Raw genomic sequence first — 13,520 nt, 5'->3', positions numbered from 1 at the left:
AGGCAGCATGCAGTAAGTGAGGAAGGAATGGACTCAGTGCTCCTTCCCTGGCAGTGTTTGCATTTGGGACTTTCTCTTTTTGCTTTCTTCCACCCAAATTCTTGAAAACTTTTCAGATTCACCCCAAATATTCATCATCCCTCATTGCTGCAGTGCCGGTTTGTGTAACTAACAGCAACTGCCGCTTCCTGGGCCTCGATTCTAACGAGGAGCAGAAATAACATTTAACAGGCAAGAGCAGATGAGAAGGAGATAAAAGAATAAGGAGGGGGGGAAGGGAGAAGTGAGGGAGGGGAAGAGGAATGCAGAGGTATGTGGCTGCATGTTGTGCTGTGTTTATGCACAAACAGGCATGCTTATCAATACCCAGATGGGAGCATGTCTGCATAGCTGTATCTCTGAAGGCAGCAGGTGCCCCTGGGCTGGGCAGCACGGCTGCAGTCACCCCTTGGGATGCTGCTGCGTTATCAGGTTGCAGCAGGCAACCCTTGATCCCCTTCTCATTGGGATCACAGCCCTTGAGCCTGTGTGGGACTCTCAAAGCCTCTCCCACAGCCTCCCTGGTTGGAAGAACAAGAGGGAATACAGATGTCACTCACTGGGGCGTGGGAGCTGGCGTTGTCCCCACGCTTTGGTGGGACAACAGTGGGGTGAGCAGAGGACCTGGAGAGAGCACTTGCTTGGGTCAATGTGGGCAGTGCAGGATGGGCCAAAACAGTCATTTCACCCCATAAATTGGGCTGCCCAGGTGGATCTGTGGACAGTGTGCTGGGGAGACAGCCATGAAGTCTCCTTTTTTATTTTCTCTGTGTTTTTAAAGAGGAGCAAAAAAAGCATTTTTACAACCTTCCTCCTACCTCCACTTCCCAGCACCCAGTCACAATGACCACTAATCTTACGTGGCTCATAACTGCAAATAGCTCAGGAACTAATTAATTTGACTGTGTCGCGCTTGCCTGCCTTTTTCACCAAAAATCAATTAAGGAAGAACACATTTCCCCTTCCCCTCCCTCCCCACTCCATTTTGCAGAGGGGAGATGGGGCAGCGTGGACCAGCACTGCGTTCCCAGGGCTCCCAGGGGTCGGGCGCAGCGGAGGGGGATTAGCAAGGTGGAGAGACGCGGCTTCTGCCAACGGGAGAGGGGCTGCTCCCCAGGGACATGCAGCGGTGGGAAAGCTTGATTGCCACATGCAGCCACGCAGCACCATGCTCCTCCCTCCCGCTGTCCCTGCTCCCCAAAGACCCCCATGAATTGTGTGTGTGTGCTGGGAGGGGATCGGCTGTTGCAGTGTTATTTATTTGCATGGGTAATGAGCCCCTCCAGAAGGGGCTGTGAAGGAGAGATGGGTGGGAATTGTGATGCTGCTTCCCTGCCAAGTGAAGGTAGAGGTGTTGGTTATAAAGAAGTAAGCAAGGAATTCAGGAATATGAATTTTGTGTTTTGTGGGAGATAGTAGTAGGAATTGGAGTGGAGTCTAATGTGGATTTGGAGGCCTTGGAGGTGGGGCCCCTCCACCGCCCCAAAAGCGCAGCAAGAACGGTACTCCTCGATACACATCTCCCCTCCACACTTGCTCTTCTGGCTCTGCTGCATCCCTGGATGCATTCAAGGCCAGGCTGGAGGTGGCTGTGGGCAGCATGGTCTAGTGGTTGGTGACCCTGCCTGTGGCAGGGGGGTTGAAACTAGATAATCATTGTGGTCCTTTTCAACCTAGGCCGTTCTATGCAGCCCCCAAAAACACTTTTCCTGAGAACAGGAGATGGCCTTCCCCAGGACATGGTGCTAAGACACCTGGGCACACCAGGTAAAGCCTCCTGAGCATTATTTTTGTAAATGCCTCCATTTGGTCTATATCGTCTCCTCAGATCTCTATTGAAATGCCCTTCTATTAATAAATAACTCCATTCTCCATTACCCCGCATCCACTGTTCACATTGAAGTAACTGGGAATTCGGGTTTGGTTTTTATAGACATCAGAAATAGATTTTATCTTCAGCGAGGGCTCTCCCTCCACCTCCCCAACCTTTGTCCCATTGCACCGAGCACAGCAGTGGCTGGGAGCATCTCTCATTGGTGTTGGGAAGGATGGGCTTACAAGGGTCAGGTCCTTCCCTCTCTGCTGGTGTGTACATCTCTGTAGCACAGAGTAAAGCACTTGAGAAAACAGGGAAGAAATTTTGAATGAAGTATCTGTGTATCCGAAATAGTTGGTTCTCAAGGCTTTTTGTTTCATTTTGTTTTCTTTGGGAGAGGAGTAGTCTGGCTTGGGAAATACCTATCGGGAATCTTCCTTGAATACGGCTATGACACTGAGCCACTGCATGAATGTGGGGAAGATTTTCCTTTTTTAGACTGTGGGTTGCAAACATTCCCTGGAAAATATTTGAGTTTTGAAGAGCATCAGTTGGTCGTGATTGGGCAAGGAAGTCACAGGGTGATGTTTCTATCCCTGGGTTGGATGGAAGCGTGCTTTCTGGCAGGGAAATCAGTGCATGTGAATTAGAGTTGTGGTTTCCATGAATACTATCATATATGGATTTGAAGCTGATTTTCCAAGAGCAGTCATGCCAGGAAAACTTGCATTCTCACATTGCCCCAGGCAGCAAACGCAAGTGACACAAACACGGCGAGGGCGAGTTCATTTACAGCAGTGACTGTTATTAAAGAAAATAAAAGAAAAAAAAAAAAAAAAGAAGGATGTGTAAAATCTGCCTTCCCTGCTCTCCCTCCCAGATACGTGAGCTGCAAGGGCTGGCACTGGCAGTACAGCACGCGGGGACCGGCTCCGGCGCACACCTGGGCTCAGGTAAGGCTGCATTGGGGTGGGGACTGGATTCCTTCCAGGCCCCATTCGGCAAACAGCTCCTGCCCCGCAGCCCTGCGTGCCTTTGCCCTTATCTCCCTATGTGAGGCGAAGCGATAAGTGTTATTGGCCATGGAGCTATGCATCCCTCCAAAGGTGTGCATATGCTAAATATGTTTCTTGCTAGAAATGGGAGCCTTCTTCATGTAAGAGCTCAATGATTTTATTTCATTTTTAAGAAATAAAAGCCTGATTTATTGCTTGATCCAGCAGTAGACAACTCTGCCTGCGGCAGGGGGGTTGGAACTAAATGAGCTTTGAGGTCCTCTCCAACCCAAGCCATTCTATGATTAAATGTCTAAGAAGTAAAACTATATTAATGAATAGCACTATTAATAGTGGTAGATGTGTGGACCTCATCTATGATAGCGCAGACAAACAACCACGGTATTTCTCAAGAGGTAAATACAATCTTAGCCTGGGAATGGTCAAATCAAGCTGCATAGCAAAGACCTGTCTGGTCCATGCAATTGACAGTGAAAGAAATAACCAGGAGGTGACCTGTGGCAGCTCTAGCTGGAGCATGCAGTTTGTACCATGGGGACATCCCAGCCCCTTGCCCCCTCACACCCTCGTCCTGGAAGGACATGGTGCTGGTCCAACCCAGCGGCTGTCAGCTGGGATCAGGTTTTCAGAGCTCAGGAGATGCCACTGCCTTCTGCTGGGAGTTCATTGCATTCATTCTGGTTCATGACTGCCGTCATTTTAACCCATCTCTTTTCAAGGAATGACTCAGCTCCAGAAAGGCAAGCAGTTATTTTATTCCCCGTGCTCACAAGGAGAATCTGATGGTATATAGAGGAATAGGAGCTCCTTTGTCTCTCCCTGACCCCAGGGCTGGAAGAAGCAGCTCCCATCTGTGTCATGTCTGTTTTGTGAGGCATATAAACAGGTCAGCTCGCTGGTCTCCTTCCATGCTCTCTCTTGGCAGCTCAGATTGCCCTGCAAAGCATCTACCAGCAGACCTGGAAATCTCAATGCCCAAGCAGCAGCTTTCCATCACTGTGCCATGACTCTGCCCTTCTGTGGGGGACACACAAGGGCTGAACAGGAACGGGGGTTTTTGGGGGAAACAAACCCCAGTTTCTGTCCCGCGTTTCAACTTCCGTGGCCGACATCAAACGCGTCGCTGCAGCCCGAGCCCCCACGGGCCTGACAGAGGAGCAAAAAGAGAGGGCTGGAGGCAGCAGATCCTAATCTTTATTAAATAAGAACAAAGCTTATGCCGGCTAATGAGAAAAACAAACTGATGAAAGATCCGGCGAGCTCCTCAGAAGGACAAAGAAATTCTCTCTGAACGAGACCATGCTAAAAATATGCCCGAATATTTATTTTGCTGGCAGTGGCTTCACAGGCTCCAGATTTGATGCTGTCTATTCGGAGACTGGCACAGTGATTTGGGAGCAGGGTGCTCCATCCTGTGCCACATCCAGAGCTGTGGCAGTGCCAGGAGGCAGCCACTGGGTCTATGTGCTCTTGGACCTCCATGCTGCCAGGCCTGTGTGCCACCGGATCTGTGAGGACATAGGGCACTTTGCTATCTTTTGGATGCCCCATTCCTGGAGATGTTCAAGGCCAGGATGGATGGAGCCCTGGGCAACCTGGTCTTGAGCCTGATTTAGTGGTTGGCAACCTTGCCTGTAGCACAAGGCTGGAACTGGATGATCTTTGAGGTCCTTTCCAACCCAACCTTCTGTGATCGTTTTGTGTTCGCTGTCTGATGGTCTCCAGGCAGAGCCCATGCCATGTGAAATTGCCACATAACACAGCAGCGGGCTGTTCTGAAATCCCCTCCCCGGCTCCCAGCTGGCTCCACCTGAGCTCCACTTCAGCTTTGCCCAATGCTGAATGTGACTAAAAATGTCACTTCTAAAGGCAAAAGCAATGCAGTTCCTCCTCCACCTCCACTGACCATGAAACCTCAGCCTCTACTCTTTTAATGTCCTGTGCCTGAACTTGCTGCCAGCAGGTCAAGGGGAACAATTTACTCAGGCTTTGATGCATTCGATACAGGTTGGGGTAAGAGGCAGGGGGGAGGGAGGTTGCCCGGGATGGGTTGGAAGGTGCCAGAGCCCTCTGCTAAACACAAGGTGCTGCCTGGGGGGGCTCCTCGCAGCGGGTGGGAGGCAGCAGGCGTTTGTCTGCAGGCCTCTTCTTATCTCCCACTCTGATGAGGAGATTGGGAAGGAGGGGAGGCTCTGCCTGTGCCCTGCGCTGCCTGGAGAGGTTTCTGAGTTCTCAGGCTACAGACCCCAGAGCCCTTTGCGTCCCCACTCCTGTCCCTCTCACTCCTCCAGCGACTGCCCTCAGCCACGTGCTGCTCAGTGTAGGACTTTCTGTAGGTACAGGAACTGCATCCCATCCAGAAGCAAAGTGGGAGCTGACAGATTGTGCAAACAGCCCCTCCCAACAACATTGCTTTTGGATTACATTCTGCACCTCGATATGAGCACTGGGCCAAAGGCTGATGCTTCCCAGCACAGGTTGATCTCCCCCACCCCTACCTCCCTTTTAGTTTTTTTTAATTATTATTATTTGAGAGTTTCTTTTGTTTTGTTTTCAGGGAGAGGAAACTGAGGAAAAAAGCAACACCCCCAGTGAGAAGAGGTGCCCAGGCCACTGCTGTTCAGCAGGAGGAAGCAGAGTGGTGTGACTGCTGCGGTTTCGGTTCTCACTCCACCTCACTGCCCAGGAACCAGGACATTGGCTTGGGAGAGGAAAGATCCTCTGAGCCAACCTGCTTTGGGGGGCTCCCCCAACCCTACAGAAGGCCTGGAAACATGAGGGGGGGGCTGGAAAAGCAGGACATCCCTGCAAACCCCACTCCAGTGTATTGATATTCAGTGCAGAGTGAGGGGTGTAAATTCAGTGCTATCTCCCCGCCGCTCACCGTTTATGCCGTTCATTTCACATAGATGTCACTACTGCCTTATAAGCACTCCTCCGAGCCAGCCGCTTAAATGGACCCAGTGCATTATAGTAATGGAGTAACTGTATAAAAACAATGAAATCCAATCTCTTTAAACTGATTTGATGTCTGCCTGAACCACAACATTTCCTGCTAATGGCTTCCTTCATTTTGTAACCGTGATCTCCACCTGATCAGATTACAGCTGTTTTTAATTACAAAGCTAATAGAGTTTGTAGGCAGTGTCGGAAGGATGGCGCATGCCCCGGGCAAAGAAGAGCTGGTGGGGCTTGGGGTGGCTGTGCTGACACTCAGCCTATGGAGCAGACTGTCACAACACCAAGATGGGGACAGAATAGGGATGTTGGTGCCATCTGACTGCTGCAGCTGATGGGGCAGGAAAAAGCACTGAGGATGACTGATAGTGGAAAATGTCCTCAAGATTGATGTCTTTCTTATGGGATAGCACAGCCAGCTGCAGGGTTGGATTCCTCCACCTCAGCCTGGATGGTGGAGCCCTGGGGAGCATCTGCGCAGCTCATCCTGGTCCCCAAGGGCCTCGTTTTGTCCAGTAGTTCATTTGTTTGCTGATTGCTCCATTGCTGTGGGTTAGGAGCACAAAGCAGAGTAACTGTGGGTAGAGAAGCAGTTTGAAATCTGTTCCTAAATGGTGATGGCCAAGGATGTTTGATGCCCAGAAAACAATGTGGTATGTTAGAGATGTTTCTCAGTAGCCCATAATGGTGTTTCAGATTGAGCTGATGTTGGGTTCAGCTGAAAAATGTCAGCAGCAAAGGAGAGCAGCATCTCCAGCTCATAGCCATGTCCTGCTGTGAGAATCTCCCTTTTGGAGTGCTGGAGTTGCTTATGTGCCTACCAAGGCACAGTGGTAAGCAATCCACTCCCAGCAGCTGGGGTAAGGGGAGGACAAGGCAGGAGCCCCATAGGGAAGTTCCCAGAGCCCCATGGGGAATTTCATGCTGTTGAGACCTGCTTTGGAGCTGCTCCCACTGCCTGCTTCATCACATTGCTGAGGATGTTCATCCTCCACTGCCTTGGTGCAGGAGTTGCTTGTGCCAGGTGAGGCTTTGTAAATGATTTAGAGTCCACATCAAGAGCACATCAATTACGTACCCCGAGACTTAATTATTTCACTTGACAGAAGTCTCTCTACTTAATTTCATTGTCTTCTTGGTCTCCCCTTTCACAGCAGAGCTGGGCAGTGTGTCTCATTGTGTTTTCTTCTCCTTCCCAGTACTACCCAAACTCAGCTGTTTCCTTTTTCCCTTAGCAAAAACGAGCCCTGAACACAGTGCTGAGGCCAGGTGAGGACTGAGGCTGTGTTCCCAGAGTGTGGGCTTTGGGAGGCTCTGGGGATATGCTGTAGTGAGCTGGAATATATTTGTGCCTTACAGAGCCCTTTTCACTGCCTGGTTGCCCATCAGCAGCCTGGCACAGGATGATGCTGAAAGCCCTCATCAGCCACACCAGAGCTTTTCCTCTTCTCCTTACACCTCTTCCTTCATCTGAACTTTTAAACCCTGTGTCTGGTGAAGCTTTTTGAAGTAACTCAAGCCTTGGAGAATCATTAATAACGTGCTGTTTTCACAGTGACACCAACATGAGCTGCCAAAACACCAAACACCAACAGCCAGTCCTGCCCAGAAGAGCGGAGCGTGGGGACGCACCATCTCCTCCCCATAACTTGGTATGTCTTTAAGCGTGTTTATTTTTCAAGCCTTGAAACTACCCTTTCCTAAAATAAATAAATGGAACTAATACCAGGAGCCTAGGATTTTAAAGCAACCCTACAAAAACAAAGCAGTGCGTGCAGATCAGTTGTCACCAGCAACCGTGCAATAACAAAATAACACACGCAACCCCATGCAATGCTGGAGCAACCACTGTGTGCTTGCAAGAGGGGAAATACATGGAGAGGGGATGTAGGAACCAAACCATGTTGAGCAGTGCAGCTTCAGTGTCGGGCACAAGGCAGGGGGTAAATGGCCATGCATTCAATGCCACTTCATTGGCACATTTTTAATAGCCTGCGAAAGCAAAAGGACTCGAGGTTTTGTGGTGAAACAGGAAGCTCCCTCAAATCCTGGAACCTATGAAGAATTGTCAGTGGAATGAGAAGCTGAAACTGCTCCGGGTTGTGGGACAGGAGGGGCAAGGAAGCATGGGAGAGAGGCTCCAAGCACAGACCTCCCCGATTCCCACATTCTGCTCTTTGTTCCCCTTTTATATATATATATTTTTTGAATTATTTGAGGCTTTCTCATTGCTTGTTTTTTTCCAATGCACAGGCACTCTGAGGTTAGTGAGAGTGTTCTCAGAGCAAACCCCATCCTACACGAGCCGTTGCTGGTGAGACCCAGCTGCGTACGCTGTGCTGCAGAGCAGGATCAGCACTGCCATCCAGACTCTGCCTGTGCCCGATGCACAAAACCGTGCGTTTGAGGAAGTACTTCTGGAGTTTGAAAAGGTCTGGTTACCTCCTTCTTCTTCTTCTTTTTTCTTTCTTTCTTTTTTTTTTTTTTAAATACTTATTTTATAACTTATTTCTGCACCTTCTATTTTTCACACACAGCGCTTCTGTGTGGCTGCGGGAGCTGCTGAGCAAAGCCTCTGCTCCTGGGTCAGCTAAGAGTCACCCGAGACAATTCCTTTAACGATTTCTGACCCATTCTTCTAGATCTGAAACACAAATGTGCTGAAAAAATGTGGTTTGGTGGTTTAGCTGTTACTAGAGGGAATCTGGTGGCCGCAAAGTTACTGCACAGAGGCTGGTGAGGGCTGAGTCTCCATGCAGCCTGTGCTTTTCAGCTGTTTCCAGCTCATGGCTCCCTTGCATGGCCATCAAAGGGACTGGATGGGAGATCTGGACCAGTACTGTGGGGATGCCTGTGGGCAGTAGGGGATGGGGCTCCAAGGCAAACCAAAGGCAGCTCCAAGGGAAATGGGATCTGTCCTTCCCCAGCCCATGATGGGCTGCCTGTCCCTAGCAGGGGGCCCTTCCCCGTGCCCAGAAATGGCAGGGGAGCATTCAGCCATGGGGCTGACAAAGGGAGCCCAAGGGAAGAGCCAAGAGGCTGTCATGACACCGTGCTCTCCTCCGTGCTAATTGTACACTTGGGACCAAATTTAGCCTGGTGGAACTTTGCTGAAGTCACCAGGGATTAATTTGGCCTCTGGTGGCTCCATTGTTTTAGCTAAATGAGTCAGAAGAAGCAGCCTATTCTTATCTGCGCACAGTGGGGCAGTGACAGTAATGGCTCGGCAAGGCAGACCCCAAAAGCAATGCGGCTCAGACCTGGGGTCAGGACTACCATGAGCAAAACGGGGCTGCAGGAGGAAATGTTTTGACGTTTGGGTTACAGATGGAGGCAGGCTCAGTGTGGGCGTGCTGTCAGCGCTCACCGCCACTGCGGGTGGAAGGGAAGGGGGCTGCCAGGTTCCCTGAATATTTGGTGGTGCCGTTGGAGTTCCTCAATTCTTTGTCGGACGGAGAGGGAAGCTGTGGCTCTGGAAAGGGGCATGTGGTGTCGGAGGGGATTTCACACCCGGTGAGAAAGGGAGCCATGGGTTGGAAACAGCTGAAAAGCACGAGCTGCATCCCTTGCAGGGCTTGCATAGGGCTGGAGGTGTCCTGGGGAAACGGTTTTGTGTGTTGAGTTTCCCAGCTTCTGGGAAATTCGGTATAAGTTGGGTCACTGTGATCTTCCAACCCGGTTGGGGTCAGAGCCATTAGCAAGCAGAGAGGAGATGGCTGGATGTGCCATGGTAGCCTTGGCCAGCTGGCACCCAGGAGGGTTTGGAATGCAAAGCTGGCACTGAGCAGGCCATAGAGATGGGACTGCTGTCCCTTTTCCTGCACCCAGCTTCCCTTTTCCATTCCCTTGGCAGATCAGCAGAAAGCCTTTGGTCCTCAGGCTGCCGTGCCTCCCAGCACCTTTCACTGTGGCCAAACACACTTTAAATGAACTCGAAAGAAAGGTTTGAGATGAGGCCGGGTGGACACGGGGTGCCTCAATGGGCACATCCCAGTTGGGCAGCGAGTGGGGCCACAACGCTGTGCTCTGACCCTACCGAGGTAACTACATAATGAGCCTCTTGGAATCCCTCTGTCCCTGCCAAAGGGGTGGGATCGGGGGACGCTTTTGTTTGCCGTAATGAACCTGTAATTATGCTGCTTTTCTTGGGTTTAACCGCATTTTTTTGCATGTGCGTCGTTCTCTTTGTATTGACAGATTTATGGCTGGGATACCCCGCTGCAGCCCGGCCGTGCAGCATACAGGGCCGACAGCTGCCGGCTCAGAGAGCTGCAGGGCGGGGATGGGGGCTTTGCATTTGCCCGGCTCCCAAAGGGTTAAAGAAAGACATGGAAATTAATGCACACGCAGAGGTGCCGCCTCTCCAAAATCCACTGCTTTTGGCTCAGTTAAAAATACATATACATATATATATATATATAATTTTATTTTTTTTTTTTGAGGTCCAGGTGAATTAAAGAGGAGAGAAAGGGAGAAAAAAAAAAAAAAAAGTAGGGACCGATTAAACGGCATAAATAAATAAATAACACACACCAGATTTCAGCTCCGAGGCGCTCAATAAAATTACACTTTGAAATGCAAGGATTAAGCAGGGTAGGTGACAAGGTAACTTTGTTAACAGGCTAATCTCTCGCCTTAACAGAGACAGGGGATTTACATGTGACTGCACAGAACTGCTTTATGGCCTCTTTTTTTTTTTTTTTTTTTTTTCCAGCTGGAGATGGTAGGAAGGGGCAGGATGAGATGGGACACGGCTGAGTATTTTAAAGCCATTTGTAAAACGGGTTTAAACTGTTGGGTTGTTTTTTAAAGGTTGTTCTTGTGTTTGTTCGATTGTTTTTAATGAGCAAGGCTGTAAGAAAATGTGTAGCCAACAACCGGCTGTCTCCAAACAGTCCAGGTAGGCAGAGCTGAAGATGTCACAGGCGATGAATAATTGGATGGAAGCATTGGTTGTGCCATCTTATCCCAGGTGGCTTTATCTGCCTTCTTATAAAAAGCCAGCCAGCAGCACGAGCTTTTTGAAATGTTATGTCTGCATTTCTTTTGCCCTGGGCCTTCCCCCTGAGTTTCAGCATTTCTTCACCCAGAAATGTATAAAATGAAATTCTGGGGAAAAAAAAAAAAAAGAAAAAAGTGCTTCATTTCTTGGTAGGATGAGAGGTAATGGCCTGAAGTTGTGCAGGGTAGGTTAAAGCTAGATGTTAGGGAAAATTTCCTCTCAGAATGAGTGGTGAGGTACTGGAACGGGCTGCGTAGGGAGTGGTGGGGATGCCGTCCTTGGAGGTTTTGAAGGGTAGATGTCACAGTGAGCGATGTGATTTGGAGGTGTGGTGGTGATGGGCTGATGGTTGGACTAGATGATCTTAGTGGTCTTTCCAGCCTTAATGATTCTGACTCTGAGATTCTATTCTGTGATTTCTTTACTTTTCTGTCCATTAACTAAAATGTGACAGTGGCAGGAGGATGAGCCTGAAATGAGACCTGGATCCACCTGCATGGGTTTGTTCACCCAAACCACGCAGTGCCTACCTTGCTGTGTTGGGGTTCCATTCGGGTTCCACCACTCCCTGCTTCCCTCTGCTTGAGCTGCTCGCTCAACCCTGCAGCTCTGTGAGAGTGATTGAGCTGCTGAACCATCCATGGCAAAGCAGAGGAGATGCAAGGAGCCAGCAGAAGTTCAGGCCTTCTCCAGGCTTCTTTGTTTCTGGATAAAGATGACAATGAGAAAGCCATCTCCTCCAAAATCTTCACTCGAAATCCAACAGAAAGCAGCGGGGTGAACATGTTCTCTGGTTTTAAATAGCACTGGTGACAGTATTTATCATTCTATTTTCATTGCAGCATTGCTGGGGTTTGAGCTGGCTGCGGGTGGAAGGACTGAGCCTGGAAGGAAACCCCATGTGAAATCCCCAGCCTGCTTTGCAGATGTTGGGCTGCTTCTGGGTGAGATTTCAGCTTTTACAGGTGGGTGAAGGTGAGCTTACCCAGGAGCTGAGGTCAGGGAGAGATGCTTTTCCCACAAATGTACACAGGGCAGGAGACAAGGTGTATTCATGCAGGAGGGCTATGCTACATCAGCTGAGTGTGACTTTTTAAACACCTCCTAACCATTAAAACCGAATAGACTTCTAACAGTGGAAAAAAAATGATGTGGCCAAGCACGGCCTCTCAGCCTCCAAACCTCGGGTTTATGGCTCCAAGCTGCCTTTGCAGGAAGGCATATGCCTTCCTCTGTGCCGCTTTCTCAGGCACGAACACCCACTTTAAACATAGGGCAAAACCTCAGCTCTGAAGTTTCTCCATCATTTGGGCGCTAAAACCTATTCAAACTGAGCAGCAGACGCTTATTCTGTGCAGGAATCCGGCCAATTGTTTCTCTTCCCTCTCTCCTTATACCTTAAATCATTTTGACCTTTAATTGGCCCTAATTTGCCCACAGACGGCCCTGGGACCCTTCAACACATTTGCTTGTAATTGGGTCTCTTTGTTATTTTTCCAGCGAGCCGCTCGCTGCTTGTTTCTTTTTGAAAACATTGCGGCGTGTCATTGAGAGCGGAGCCGCTTTTAAATGAGCCCTGCTGGGGGCCAGGAGAGCCCTGTGAAAAGCCCAGCAGAGAGAGACAGGGCTATCTAAACGCAATTATCATATCACTGCGAAAACGTGAAACCAGCCCCGGCTTAAGCAAACACCGCACGCCCCTGGGCTGGCGGCTGAGCGGCGGGTGGGCGAGGCGTGGGGTGGGAGAGGTTTGTGCTGGGAGAGCTCGGGGCTGGGAAGGGGCTTCTGCCATCCCAGCTCCATGCGGGGATGCTGTGAGCATCGCTGCTTCGTGTTCGGTGCGAGCGTCGCTCGGCGATCCCTCGGCCACGCGTTGACTTAGGGGGTTGTGCTTAAATCCACCTCGTTTCGGTGTGCCGGTTGCGAGTTTGGCTATGGGGAGGAACAGGGAAGTTCGGGAGCAAAGCAGCATTCGCTTCGGTATTGAGCAAAGGTGTCAGCCCAGCCCTGTGCACGCTATTAATCTGGCTGCGGCCACGGTTTGCCCCTAGCCCCACTCATAATGTCATCAAGATCTTAACTGTCCAAAGTGAAGTTATAACAGTGAGGGATAATACCACAGCCAGATAACATCTGCGCTGCCTCCTGCGCTAATGGACAGTTGTTCTGTAACAGAGCCTCCCAGCTCCGCTCGCCCTGCAGCACACAGACCTCGTGTTGGTATTCGCTCCGTGCAGACCTTAAACTGAGTGAAGTCACAGTGCTGTCAGCCCCATGAGCTGGGCTGTGGTGCCGGTGTTGGCCCTCATCCTGCCAGCTGGGGTCGGAGCATCCATGCAGGCAGCACCCGCAGGCTGGGTTAGCAAATTGCACCTTGTGTTGTACAGAAAACCGAGAGAGCGTGGCTGGCAAAGCTATGGCTGCACTTCTGCCCTGCTGATGGGAGCTCTGTGTCAATTGGTCTGCGTGCAGCTCCAGCAAGGCAAAGACACCATCCTCATGAGTGTGTTCAGATACACGATCCTTCCCCTTCAGCTCGAGTGCCCAGGATTCTTGCATACGTAAATGTTTGCAGAGTCGGGGCTCTGTTTGTATTGCCTGTTCACTAATCTAAGTTATATTTAAGCTTCTGATGTTCAGTTCATTTTTTTAAATCCATGTATTGCATTAAGGAAAGGTATTTGTTTTG

The 13,520-nt window shown here is 50.1% G+C and overlaps 1 long non-coding RNA gene across 6 annotated transcripts in view; it reads left to right on the top strand.

Annotated features, from left to right (window-relative positions):
* LOC149916430 (uncharacterized) overlaps positions 1-13,520 on the top strand; it is a 41,398-nt gene that overhangs the window by 5,867 nt on the left and 22,011 nt on the right. For 3 of the 6 annotated variants that reach the window (XR_016470107.1, XR_016470112.1, XR_016470108.1), the window contains 5 exons: positions 1,717-1,806; positions 2,736-2,808; positions 5,429-7,481; positions 8,083-8,261; positions 11,674-11,796. This is a non-coding gene — a long non-coding RNA (uncharacterized LOC149916430). The remainder of the gene's footprint in view (positions 1-1,716; positions 1,807-2,735; positions 2,809-5,428; positions 7,482-8,082; positions 8,262-11,673; positions 11,797-13,520) is intronic. The other 3 variants (XR_016470111.1, XR_016470110.1, XR_016470113.1) reach the window with 3 other exon arrangements.

Source organism: Phasianus colchicus, chromosome 11 (genome assembly GCF_987193195.1).
Source record: "Phasianus colchicus chromosome 11, bPhaCol1.hap1.1, whole genome shotgun sequence".
Classification (NCBI taxonomy): domain Eukaryota; kingdom Metazoa; phylum Chordata; class Aves; order Galliformes; family Phasianidae; genus Phasianus; species Phasianus colchicus.
This window is presented reverse-complemented; position numbering and strand designations above follow the sequence as displayed.